Here is a 12686-nt window from a genome sequence, read left to right on the forward strand (position 1 = left end):
ATATAGAATAGAATCATTTGATCCAAAAACATGGAAAATTTAATCAACGATATTTTTGGACAGTTATTATTTCAAACCTATTTGTTGTATTCTTTTTTCTTTTTGGATAGGATAATTTAAATTTTTTGTTTCAAAAAAATATTTTTTGCTTATATTTTTGGATATTTTTCATAATAGGAGCATCATTACTTCGTATATTAGAATTTATTTTATCTTACTTCTGATAATACTGGGAAATTTATTGCAAGGCAAAATGTCTCCAACGTAACGAGGCTATAATGGTAATTAAATGTTTTGAATTATTCAAAGTTCAAATATGACATGAAATCACATTATCTCTGAATTTATGTCAAAAGTAGCTTTTTATAATTACGTATGGAGCAAAAAACATTCTCATAACTAAGGGTTATGATACGAACAAACAATTGTTTAGCATCATTTTCTTTTTAATTCATCTCTTCACAAAAATAAAATAATTCCTCTCTTCCTCCCTTAGCAACGTTTAAAAATGAATTATATTATAGTTTAGGAATTTTAAAAGAACATTTAATAGTTGCCAGAAACTTTAAGTAAAATTTAATGTGGTCATCAAAATGAAAATACTTTTTCATACAAACATTTTTATGTAATACGATTGCTAAAATTATGTTATATAATCATATCTCGAGGCAAAATAACGATTTCAACCAGAACGTCGCCATTAAAGCCATTATATAAAGACATAATTTTTACCACTAAACTTTATTGTTAATGAAACTGTTTTCTTGATTTTGACTAAATTACTACTTTGAGAATAAATGTTATTTTATAAGTTGTGCTAAACATTAACTTTACACAGTACATCCATTTACATTTAATGATTATTTTAAGGAACTCTTTTTAGAAGTTAACAAAAAATATTCCTTTAAATAACTATGCATACGTTATAGTATTTTGAAAATGCCTTCCAAGAAAATGTCATTAGTTAACTGTTTTTAGATTTATTCTTAATCCTTAACATTTTACTTGAATAATATTTAATCTCCAAATCGTGTTATAGGCTTCAACTGAATATAGTATTTTTTAAATATAAGCATTTATAACTACATTTCACCACTTAGTCATTTACCAGATTATCGCCTTTCTATAAACGGTAGATATAAATAAATAAAAAAATAGCTTTGTAGCTCTTCTCGGAAATTTAAGAAGTCTAGTTGAAATAAAAATTACGAAGGAATTTTTTTGATTCCTGATAAGAAAACTTAAAATTTTTTATTGAATAATGCCGAATGGAATTTTCCTTATCTTCCTTTCTCAGCGATGTTTGAAAATGTAAGTTTTTATGTCTTATTTATTTTTGTATACATATCTGATCTAAATAATTCAATATGAGGTATAGAATAAAATCTTTTCGAGAAAAATCACATTTTACATTTTTGACCACGCTTTAATATGTAAATACAGGGTATTTCTATTTTAAATAAGTAATAGAATTACTCTAAGTTTTTGCATGAAATCAACCTACCATAATTTAATATAGTATTTTCTTTAAACACGCACGCTTTCTCCTTTTTAAAAGAAAGTCAATTTAAAAGGAACTTTTGAGTTTCTTTTATTTGTATACTTTTTTTTGCTCTAAATCTAATTTGGAAACGTATCCTTCAACCTTAAAAATATATCATTATGCAATTTTCAATAGTAAAACAGGAATTTATCCTATTCTGTTCACGAGCAATTCTGTTCACCAGTGAATCAAAAAGGTTTCTAGAAGAGACAAAAAAATCATCTCTCACTTATCTAAAAAATGAAAATAATTTTTCACTGTTGACACTATATATTTATTAAAATAATATATCCTGTAATTTTGAGTATAACAGCATTCTTAGAATTTTTTTAATATATATTTATATAATATATATTTATTAAATTAATATTTATATAATAGATATTTATATTTCTAATACATATAATATTTTATTGTAAAATCAGAGTTGAACTGCCCACCCAATTTTTAGCTTTTTACTTATCGAGGTTCATATTCCGTAGACTTGTAATTTTGAGCCCAACCCAAAAGACAAAAAAACACTTGAATCAAGCATTGGAGCAAACTATCTTTCGTGTAGAACTTTTGAGATTACTAACTCACATTTGCGTTACATGGTGGAGAAAAACACGAAAGAAAATTCCACGATTAGCCCGACGGTATGGGAATTATGACCAATGATTCGTCAGTTGCTGATACCATTTCTTCAATTACTGATAACCCATAATTATTATATATTGTAAACTAATCCAGCAAATCAGACAACAACATCATTTGAAGTTGTTCTTGTAATCCTTGAATCCTTGGACGATAATGTCTTAAGTTTACAAAAAAATCCTTAAGCCGTCCTTTATAATTGAAAGAAAACTATTTTAACTCAAAAAAGTGTCTCCTTGTCTGATTAAAAGATAAAGCATACAATAACGATGATATATTTTGAGATTGTTATTTAATTTACACTTTCTGCTAATTCAAATTTTGTTTATTTTAAAGGCTCTACGTTGGTCGCTGACTTTTGTTTGGAGAAACTCGAAAGATAATTCAACTAGGATCTTTATGTTAAGCAACTAACCTGTGGGATATCGAGTTGGCTAGAAGACCAAAACTTGATGGATGGAGAAATTAACAACTTAGCAATAAGGAATTCCACAACACTGTTATTAATAATTTTCAAAGCAAGCTATCTGAGATACTCCAGGTTCTGCTGACTTTTATTAGTTTAGGTGTCCAATTTGCCCCTAGAAAAGACTTGTATGCAACACTTACGAACAGCAGGCCATAAAGACATATTTGAAGTCTTTTAGTAGCCATACGTCATTTTCAGCACGACTAAGTGGACTATCTCTCTTAAGATTGTTTTAGAAACTCTGTCGCCAAGGAAACTAAAAAAAGCCGCATTTTAAGTAACTTACACTTGAATAAAAGCAATGATATCCAATCATGTATGTTATTTTGAAGTTAAAAATCGCCTGCGTCTTAGAACGGACAGATAACTTAATTATTTTGAAAATTATTTCACTTTTTTTTGAAAAATCGCCAATTTGACGACAGTTTTCCTTCTAGAAAGGAATTATCCTAATCACTGCCGAATTCTCAGTTTTTGCAAATTTTTGTGAGCCAAGATAATGCAGAAATAAATTTTCCATGTTAAAAAATTTGACCATGCACATGTTTAGACCACACGGGCTCTTAATTTTCACAAAATAGGGGCTATTCTCCACGTCGATGTTTTGCACCCTTTTCAGAATAAGCATAGATAGTACTAGCGATAGACTAAATTTGACCAAACAGTAATGAGCAACTGTTGCAAACTCACAGCAGCAATGAAAATAGCGTATTATGCACACAAAAAATATCATTTCATATGATGACGGTGCCTTCGAAAATTGCGGACATAATAGGTTTTGTATTGATTGCCGTAACTAGAATGCTTACTAAAATATTTGGCCAGAAGGATTCTACTCTGGAGTCTGAGAGGTTAATGGTCAGCGTCATATTGTCAAATATTCTTCGGTCAGCTATTTCGGACATGATTAATCGCTCTTACAGCAGAGAGTTGTACTCTTTCCAGATTATTTAAGTGCTGTCAGAAGCAGTTTGTGCATGATGAATTTTGAAGCATATATAAATATATAATGATGAAACCAATGTATATATATATATATATATGTATATATAAATTTAGAAATTGGAAGTGTCTCATATCTCATTTAATAAGAATCAGTAACAGTGACAATGTTTAAATATTTATCATTGTATTTTCGTGTGCATTTGTTCTGTATTTTTATCAATTATATCTTGCTAAGCTCAAAATAGTTAAAAAAAAGTTAATTGAAAAAAAAAGACGGAAAATTTAGGCTTAGTTTTTCCAATATGTTTAAGTTTCACTATTGTCAATGAGGCAACATTCCAAAAGGCAATATAGTTTCTTCGCTCTCTAGTTTAAATTTGTAGGTGATAAATTTTCTTCTTAATTTAGATTGTTTTAGGAAAGCTATAACTCACAAATATTAGTAATTTCAATTTTGATAGTTTATTTCATTTACTAATGTTTTTAAATACCAGGTAATACGTGATATTTGAACTACAGTGATAATTCTGTCGGTCACACATAAAATGTGAGTATAAATGTGCCTTAAATACTAGAATCTTAAATAATACGTAAATAGAATGAATATGTCGAACAGTTCAAACCACCTAATTATATCAGTTAATCATTAGAGTAATTTGAGATATTTTCTTTATAGTTACTGTTATTTTAACTATTATAATTTTAAGTTTTAAAGATTAAATTTGTAGTGATTCAAATAACAAACACATCTAAAAAATATCTAATAAATAACATAAAATGGATTAAACTTAAATTAATATTTGTAAATATTACTCGTATGTGTTTTAATTATTAAAGGCGGAGAAAGAAATGACAGACAATAAAAATAGATCCTAGTGGTCTTGGTGGCAAGCAAGTACATTGACCAAGTTGTAACATAACTAGCATAAATACTGCATAAATGTATTTTTAAAGTTTTTTTTTAATTAATAAGTTTCACTTCATTTTGAAAAATCAAATACACTTCAATTTGCACAAATACACTTCATTTTAAAAAATCAAACCTGTATATTTTTCAAATCTAATCCCGAAACATATTTTCTAAGGCATATTAAGCAGTCTCCAATTAGAATGATATTGAACCTTATTTTTAAAGGCCTTAGGTGGTATATATACTGTTTGCATTCCATTACATTTCATAGTTTCAAATTTAAACTATTGAGCAAATGTACTTAATAATCTTCAATTAAAAAAATTGCATCAGTACTTAGTTAAATGAAATACTGCACTGCTGAAGTGACATTTTAAAGATCTGACATTTTTTCAATCTAGAACTCAAATTTCGAAATGAAAAGTTAATGCTGTTTTATCTTTATACATACACTCTTGTTAACAGTTATTGAACAAGGGATTTCCCGACAAAATATATTATGGTAAAGAAACATAATGATATAATTTTAACGAAATCTTTTCAAAGATTCTCGATTTTTAAACGTAAATCTTCAAATCAATTTTAATATTGGAACTGTATTTTGCATATATATATATATATAAGGGTCATTCTCACGAAAACTGTCATTTTACAGTTCATAAAATCCCAAAAAAGTAAAGTGAATAAAAAGCTCTGAAACTTTTTATATTAATAGAAAGATGCAATGGCATTATAAAGAAAGTATATATCCTATAAATTATACTTAATATTTAAATTAATTAATTTTTTAAATAATTAATTTATAATTAATTAATTTATAATAATTAATAATTAATTAATTAATTTAATAAATAAGTTAATTAATTTAATAAATTAATTTATTAATTTTTAAATTTATCTTTCAAATTAATTAATAAGTAAATTAATTATTTTCACTATTTGAAAAGTGAGGGAATGACACTAATAGTGAGGGAATGATATTTTATTTTAATACGTGTTTTTATCTACGTTACATCTACCTAAAGTTTGAAAATGATAACATACTAAGTATATCTAATATTTATTATAATTTAGTCTTATATATTTAATAGTTTTTACAGGTTTGGGAAATAAAATTGGCTGGCACGATTGAATAAAAAAAAATTTTATAATATACTCATCTTCAATCATTCCCTCACTTCAGCGTCATTCCTTCACTTTATACACTAGTGAGGGAATGACGAATTCAATAAAATTTAAAAATAACAGTTAGGCCTAATTAATTTCTGAAGTCAATCACATACAATTATATTCATACAGGAAAGCAACATATAATTATCCACTTTCTCGATGAAGTTGTATTTTATTTTACTCTAAAAAATGACATGAGGGAATGACAAATGTAAAAAATTTTACCTGGTTTGATTCATTCAAATTTATTCCACAGCAAAGCTTCTTTAAGTTGAAGATGGAAACATACTGCAATTTTGTTCTATGATGCCAGTTGTTAACTTCTGAAGTTTTTATTAAAATATTTTTATTCTAAGAAGATTGCAGGTGATAAGAACATTGTTGTGAGGGAATGACGCGAAACACTGGGGACAAAGTTTAAAATAGTGCTGTGTTAATATTTTTATCAGAAATTAAATATAAAATTGATTTTCTAAATTCTATATTTCAGTATTCTGAAATAAAAAACACGAATTTGTAAAAAAAAAAATTTTATTTCAGAAACAATTTTATTCTTTTTTTAAATCAGCAGTGGGGACAAGTGAGGGAATGACATATTGGTATATTTTAATTACCTAAAATAAATATAAAATAAAAATTGATAATTTTATTTTTATTCTTTTGTTAGCTTGCATTCCGAAGGACACTTTCCCTGAATTTTTTTTTTCGTAAGCTGTAAAACAAACATAAAATATACTGGGGACATGAAAATGACTATTTTTGTGAGAATGACCCATATATATAAATATATATATATATGTATATATATATATATATGGGTCATTCTCACAAAAATAGTATATATATATATATATATATAATATCTGTGTGGGGGGGGGTAAAATCTTATCGCAAAGAGAGGACACTAAAATGGCCGAAAAGATAAAAAAAATTTAAATATTCAGCAAAAAGCTTTAGAATTTAAAACTATTAATCATAAAGCAGAGTGTAGAAATTAAGCAAGTGCCGCCAGATCCGACAGAACACCTCAACTTGCAAACAAAACATACTTAAGTTTAAAAAAGTTCATTACTCACCCGTGTTACGACAAATGAAGGACATTAAAAAAGTAGTCACTGGAGAACATAACCGGTGTTATTCTATAATCCTAGACTTTTTTTCGAAAAATTGAGTTGTATTTAATTCTACTACTTATTGAAAATCAGCTTTTTTTGCAATTTTTAACTAGCATAAGTTGAGTTCAGAAAAGAGAAATATTACAGAAATTGCGAGTTATAAGCATGTATATTAAACACTAAGTAACATATTCGCAATTAAAACTTTCTACTGAATATTTTCAATTATTAATTTACAATTAATTTGAAATTTAGCATATTTTATATTCAACATAAACTGAGAAGGCCGGGATAGCCTGGTCGGTAGGGCGCTGGGACCATGTCCGGGAGTTCGTGGGTTCGAACCCCGCCGGTCGAAGACTCTCCGTGTAGTAAATGGTGACTGATGCACGTTAAATCTGTCACAAAGTCCTCCATGATCCCATAACAAATCAATACCTCTGGGGGTACTGGGTTGGAGATCAATCGTTCTCGGATTCAGGTCAAAATTACGATCTTTGGATGAATGAATGGATGTATGAATGGTTCTGCCCTATAAACGGGCGTGAGGTATGAATGGTGAAGAAGTCGAATTCTTGGCCATAGATGGCGCCACTGGAAAACAAGAACAATCGCACCCCTCTGCCTAAACAGGTATATGTCAACAACAACAACAACATAGACTGAGATGTAGATAAAATGCCAGAATTTTAATATAAAGTGTAAAAATGGTGAGATGTGTCCATACTCGCAAAACGACATATTTGAAATTAAAATATTTTACTCCTGCTTTACAGATTAATACAAAAAAATATTTCATTTGATTAACGTTAGTCTTAGGATTAATGATATTTTAACGGTTAAATTACTCGTTCTTTTATATTTAACTTTATGCATGACGCCTTTGATTCGTTAAATTCTCTCGTCACCCATTTCTATTAAAGGTGTTTCTACTGTTAAAAATGGTTTTAAAGACGTATTTCCACTAGTTATGTTATTAAATATTTTTCTTAAATAAATCTTAAACGCAATTTAAAAATGTGTGTTTCATTTCGTCTTTTCTTGATGATTGTCTTTATCTTGTCCTCCAGTATGTGTGCGGTGAGTACCTTTTTTTTATTGTTATGGGCATGCATATATGTGAATTTATTAGTTTTTCTTATTGGAAACATCAGCTTACTGTATTAAATCATATATATATATATATATATATATTTTGGATATAGCATGACTTTACTTTATTTATCTTTAATACTTAATTTATTTTAGTTTCGCCCTTTTTCCAAATTTGGTAATACCAATTTATCCAATTTGTTTCAAACCTCATACTTTGTGACCCTTTGAACCTATTGGGTTATTGTTATCCCACATTAGCATTGTACTACCACTTTCCTTAACGATCACATCCCCCTTAATTCTATTTAATTACCCTTTTGTATATTTCGGCCTTAATTTTATTTATCACGACGTTTCAATCATTTAATTATTTTTTAATCATGACTATATCCAATTATTAGTACATATACCAAATATTGCAATCGATTAATTATAATTCACAAATAACTTTATTATTACGCACCAAATAAATATTTTAATTTAACTGTTACAGGCTCATTTCAAAACGATTAAACACGAAAACTATCCTAATATAATCATCCAAATAAACATATTTCCATGCAGAACTTTTTCAATAAAAATAACCTACGTTTGTGTTTCATACTCGTGTTATTTATACTCCTGTCGTGTATTCATACTTGTGTTACATAGTGGATGCAAACAAAGAATTCTACCTGAGCTGCAGGCATGCTAAATGAAATCCTCTCCTCTATCTGATTACAGGAATTTATCTTTAAAAAGAGAGAGAAAATACCAGAATCCAACCAGCAGGACAAGCATCCATATTTAGAAGACTTTTCGGATGAAACTAAATAACATTTGCATCACATGACATGAAACCGCTGGGACAGTCTGATGGATTAGAAAACAGTTGGTAATACTTGGAAATTTATCTATGAAACTCAACAAAATTACTGATGCTGTTTATTTAGAATGACATATTGTATTCAATTAATTAGCTTTTTTTTTAAAAAAAAATAAGGAATATTAATTTAATTTTCATACAATTCGTAAAAATTTGTTGGAAATTGTTTCACATCTCGATCATAAATTCGCGATTAGTTCTCGAATTGTTTTACAAACTGAATCAGAAAATATCTTGTATTAAATTTTAAAATTTGACTACTATAATGTATGTAAAGTTTTCCCATCTGCACAAAAACCCTATTTATTATTTTAAACATTTCTTTAACCACATTAAAAAAATTTCTAAAAAAAGTTACTCCAAAACAGTATTCCATATCTTAAATATAAAAAAAAAGCATATTCACACACTTTATGTTCATAGTTTTTATTGCTAAAAATCTGCAATAATTTTTATACATCTCTCAAAAGGTATAAATCTATGAAACATGCTTGGGATGGACTTTTTGACTTATTTGTTTAAGCTTCGAAATGCATTTTTTTTATTAGAAAAGACCTAAATAAAACTTGTTTTCTCGTTTTTTATAATTTGTCAGTACAATGCATAACATTTTGGAACCAATTTGAAATATTTTTTTATTCAAAATTTCTTAGACGTGTTAGGATATTAAATGAAAAATTTTCCAAGTTTCTATTCTAGATATATCTATGAAGTTAACTGATTAAGACAAGTACAATGATCTCGAAAATCTATCGAGAGTTAATAGCGAAAGTTACAAACAATATAGTTAAGTAACGCAAAATATATTATAGTTGATCATTTTTCTGAGCACTGAATAAACCTGGATGCTCCTTATTAAGGCATTACGTTAGCTATTTTAATCAAAAATCTTATTTAACATAGAATATACTGTAGTATGCTTATCATATACATGGTAAAAACTGTGGTGTTATACATACCTGAACATTACGTTCAAAAATTCAAAATATTGAGTGAATAGTTACTTATTTTAAGTTAATACCAAAATTAGCGTCTATACACCATTTAAAAAGTGTAGTTAAATTACGAGATACTGTGATATATACGAAAAATGAAATTAACATTAAGCGGTGCCAACTATGGACCGCTCTCCTGATCTAATTATTGGGTCTTTTAATATGGGGGTAACTCCGGTTATCCCCATATTTATTCAGGAAAAAAAGCATATTTATTCCGTGAAAGTGCATTTTTATGTCTGATTTTGTAACTTAAATTAAAATCTAATCTGATTAATTAGCATATTTAAAGTCACATTTTTAAGCCTCTAAGATTGAGTCCTAAAACGTGAAGAGATCCGATAATTGGATCAAAAGTTATTCAGAGTGGCCCGTTTTTTTATTTTGCGCACTGTACAAGAAATGTAAGAAAGTTAAAAAAAAATACTTCTAATATTTAAATGCTTTAATTAGACACAAAAATGTCCTCTATTCCTTGCTCACAATTCAAACATTTTATCCTTCGCTTATGGTTTCGAAATATTTTATAAACATGGCGGAAATTTTTCAATTATTTTCTATTGAATTATTAGAAGGCAAAAACTTAAGAAGAGAATTTAAATATATCACGATTGAATTGTTGTTTCGTTTATAAAAGTCAGTTCCATAGTTTATTGATATATTGATCCTAGCAAAGCGATTTAAATTTTGACCTTTAATCTCAGAAAAACTACATTTTTTGGTAAACACGAGCGTAATGACACGACTAAGCTTCCCTAGTCTTCTTTCTTACCTTTTTTTCCCTATCAGACATAGATTATAATTTTATTTACCTTCTTTTGTTTTCATAAATTAAGTCGTTTGATTTTAGCACTGGTTGATATTGCTTATGTTCTAGATTTAATGTAATGATAGTTTGATCTCCAGATCACAACGCCTTGCGTCTGGCGACTAAATGGTTTGAAACTTTACTATTAATTTCTATTTAGATTATATTATCTGTTAGCAAGTCACAAAAATTACATTTGAAGTAAATAAATCTTTAAAGCACACAACTTAACAGCAACACAAGACCACGATATTCCTAATTATGGATTTGCACTGTTGCTCATTAACTAATAGAACTAAGAGAACTAGAAAACTAGAAAACTAGAGAACTAGAATAGATAAGCATCAAACAACAAGAACCCCGGACGGATCTTATAGGGTTAGTTTATGCTTCCTGAGATTCCTAAATAATACACTAAAATTATTTGTTGGTTCAAAAGAAAGAAGGTTCCTTTAAAAGTATTTTGTACTGTATAAGAAAATACGCATTCTCATGTACACATTTTTTTGCAACAAAACACTAAATAATAATTTTCTGCAGAAATCGATGAACCTTCTTTTTTAGAAATCTGACTTTCGTATAAAAATAAAGGTTTCCTTAATTTTGAGAATAAAATTTTGTGTGTTTTTATATTCAAATTTTTTAATATTTTGCAACAATTTCATAACCGTTCCATAAACGTTTTTGCTTGATTAATTTAATTAAAATCATAAAAATACAAGAAGGATAATTTCGTTCTTTAAAGATATATTTAAGGTAAAACTAAACCTTTTCTAATGTGAACTGCATTTTATCAACAAAACACACTATTATTCCTTAAATATTTAAACATATAAATTTGGGGAAATTAAATTTCGCTACTTCCAGCTATATATGCTTCAAAATCGACCGTTAAACATACAAACATTTACAACTTAATTATTCTGTGATAAAGTTAGAATTTAATAGTTTGGCTCCTGGAATTTTATGATGCTCATGCATCATATTTAAACGTAACCTAACTTATGAAAACAAATTAAATTACATAGAATGAAAACAAATAGTTTGAAAGCAAATTAAATTACATAGCTCTGCTTCTAAAAGAATTCATAACATGGTTATTTGCTGTGTAAACAATATAATAATGCAGAAACGTAATATTTACAAAGATTACTGTGTTTCGAGACATGACGATGTTGATTTTATACAGTGGTCGAAAAGAGTGAAAATAAAATTAGAAAGCAAGAGAGGAAATTTTATATAACAGATATAATGTTAAATGTCTTGAGGAGCACGAAAAATGATTGTAATAAGTAGATATAGGCGTTATGAAGAGAGTTGTTTCAAGCAACAGAATAATTTATCGTTCTGGAAAAATGATATATAGGGGAGTGTCGGGTACCGCCCACTGTCAATTTCATATGTATAGAATATTTTTTCAAGTTAATGGGCCATCGGACATTAATTGTTATATTAAAAAAAGATTATTTTCAAAGTTTCAAGTATTTATGCAGCTGGTAATGTGGTAAACAATAGTTTTGAAAATATGTTGAATACAGTAGTCATGAAATTAAGAAAAATTGGTTGAATGTATCGATTAAACTTCATTTTAATACTAAAAAAATAATTTTTTCTATACATACAGCATTAAAGTATGTAGTCTTAAGTTTAATTTGCACAAAGAAGTTTATATGTGAAAAATTGTTCGAGTAATTACAAATTTACAAAAAAAATTGGATTTCGGGACATGAATGTCGGGTGTCACCGCCCAATTTTATTTCGTCGATAAATGTACGGTTGCAAAGATTATTATTTTATTGCTTCAATTTTGAGTGTTATATGCATTTTTAACAACAAATATGTGTATGACATTAAGTATGACATTTGTTGTTATTGAATGATACAATTCACTAAAAGTATATAAATATGTAATAAATAAAATAATTTTGTGATAAAAATGATAAATAAGGTTTATCTATTGTCAATACATTGGTAATTTTCATTTACACCTGAAAAAACAGTCAAAAAACATAATTTTTGCAACTGGGTGGGGCTACCCGACACATTTTGAAAAGAGTTGAAAAACATGTCTTTTTTTAAATTTCTATTTTTTTAAGTTAAACTATTCTTTTTTTGGCTCATTCTTTTTGCATTAT

This window comes from Parasteatoda tepidariorum, chromosome 1 (assembly GCF_982258835.1).
Source record: "Parasteatoda tepidariorum strain Cologne lab strain chromosome 1, Ptep-v5.0, whole genome shotgun sequence".
NCBI classification, from domain to species: domain Eukaryota; kingdom Metazoa; phylum Arthropoda; class Arachnida; order Araneae; family Theridiidae; genus Parasteatoda; species Parasteatoda tepidariorum.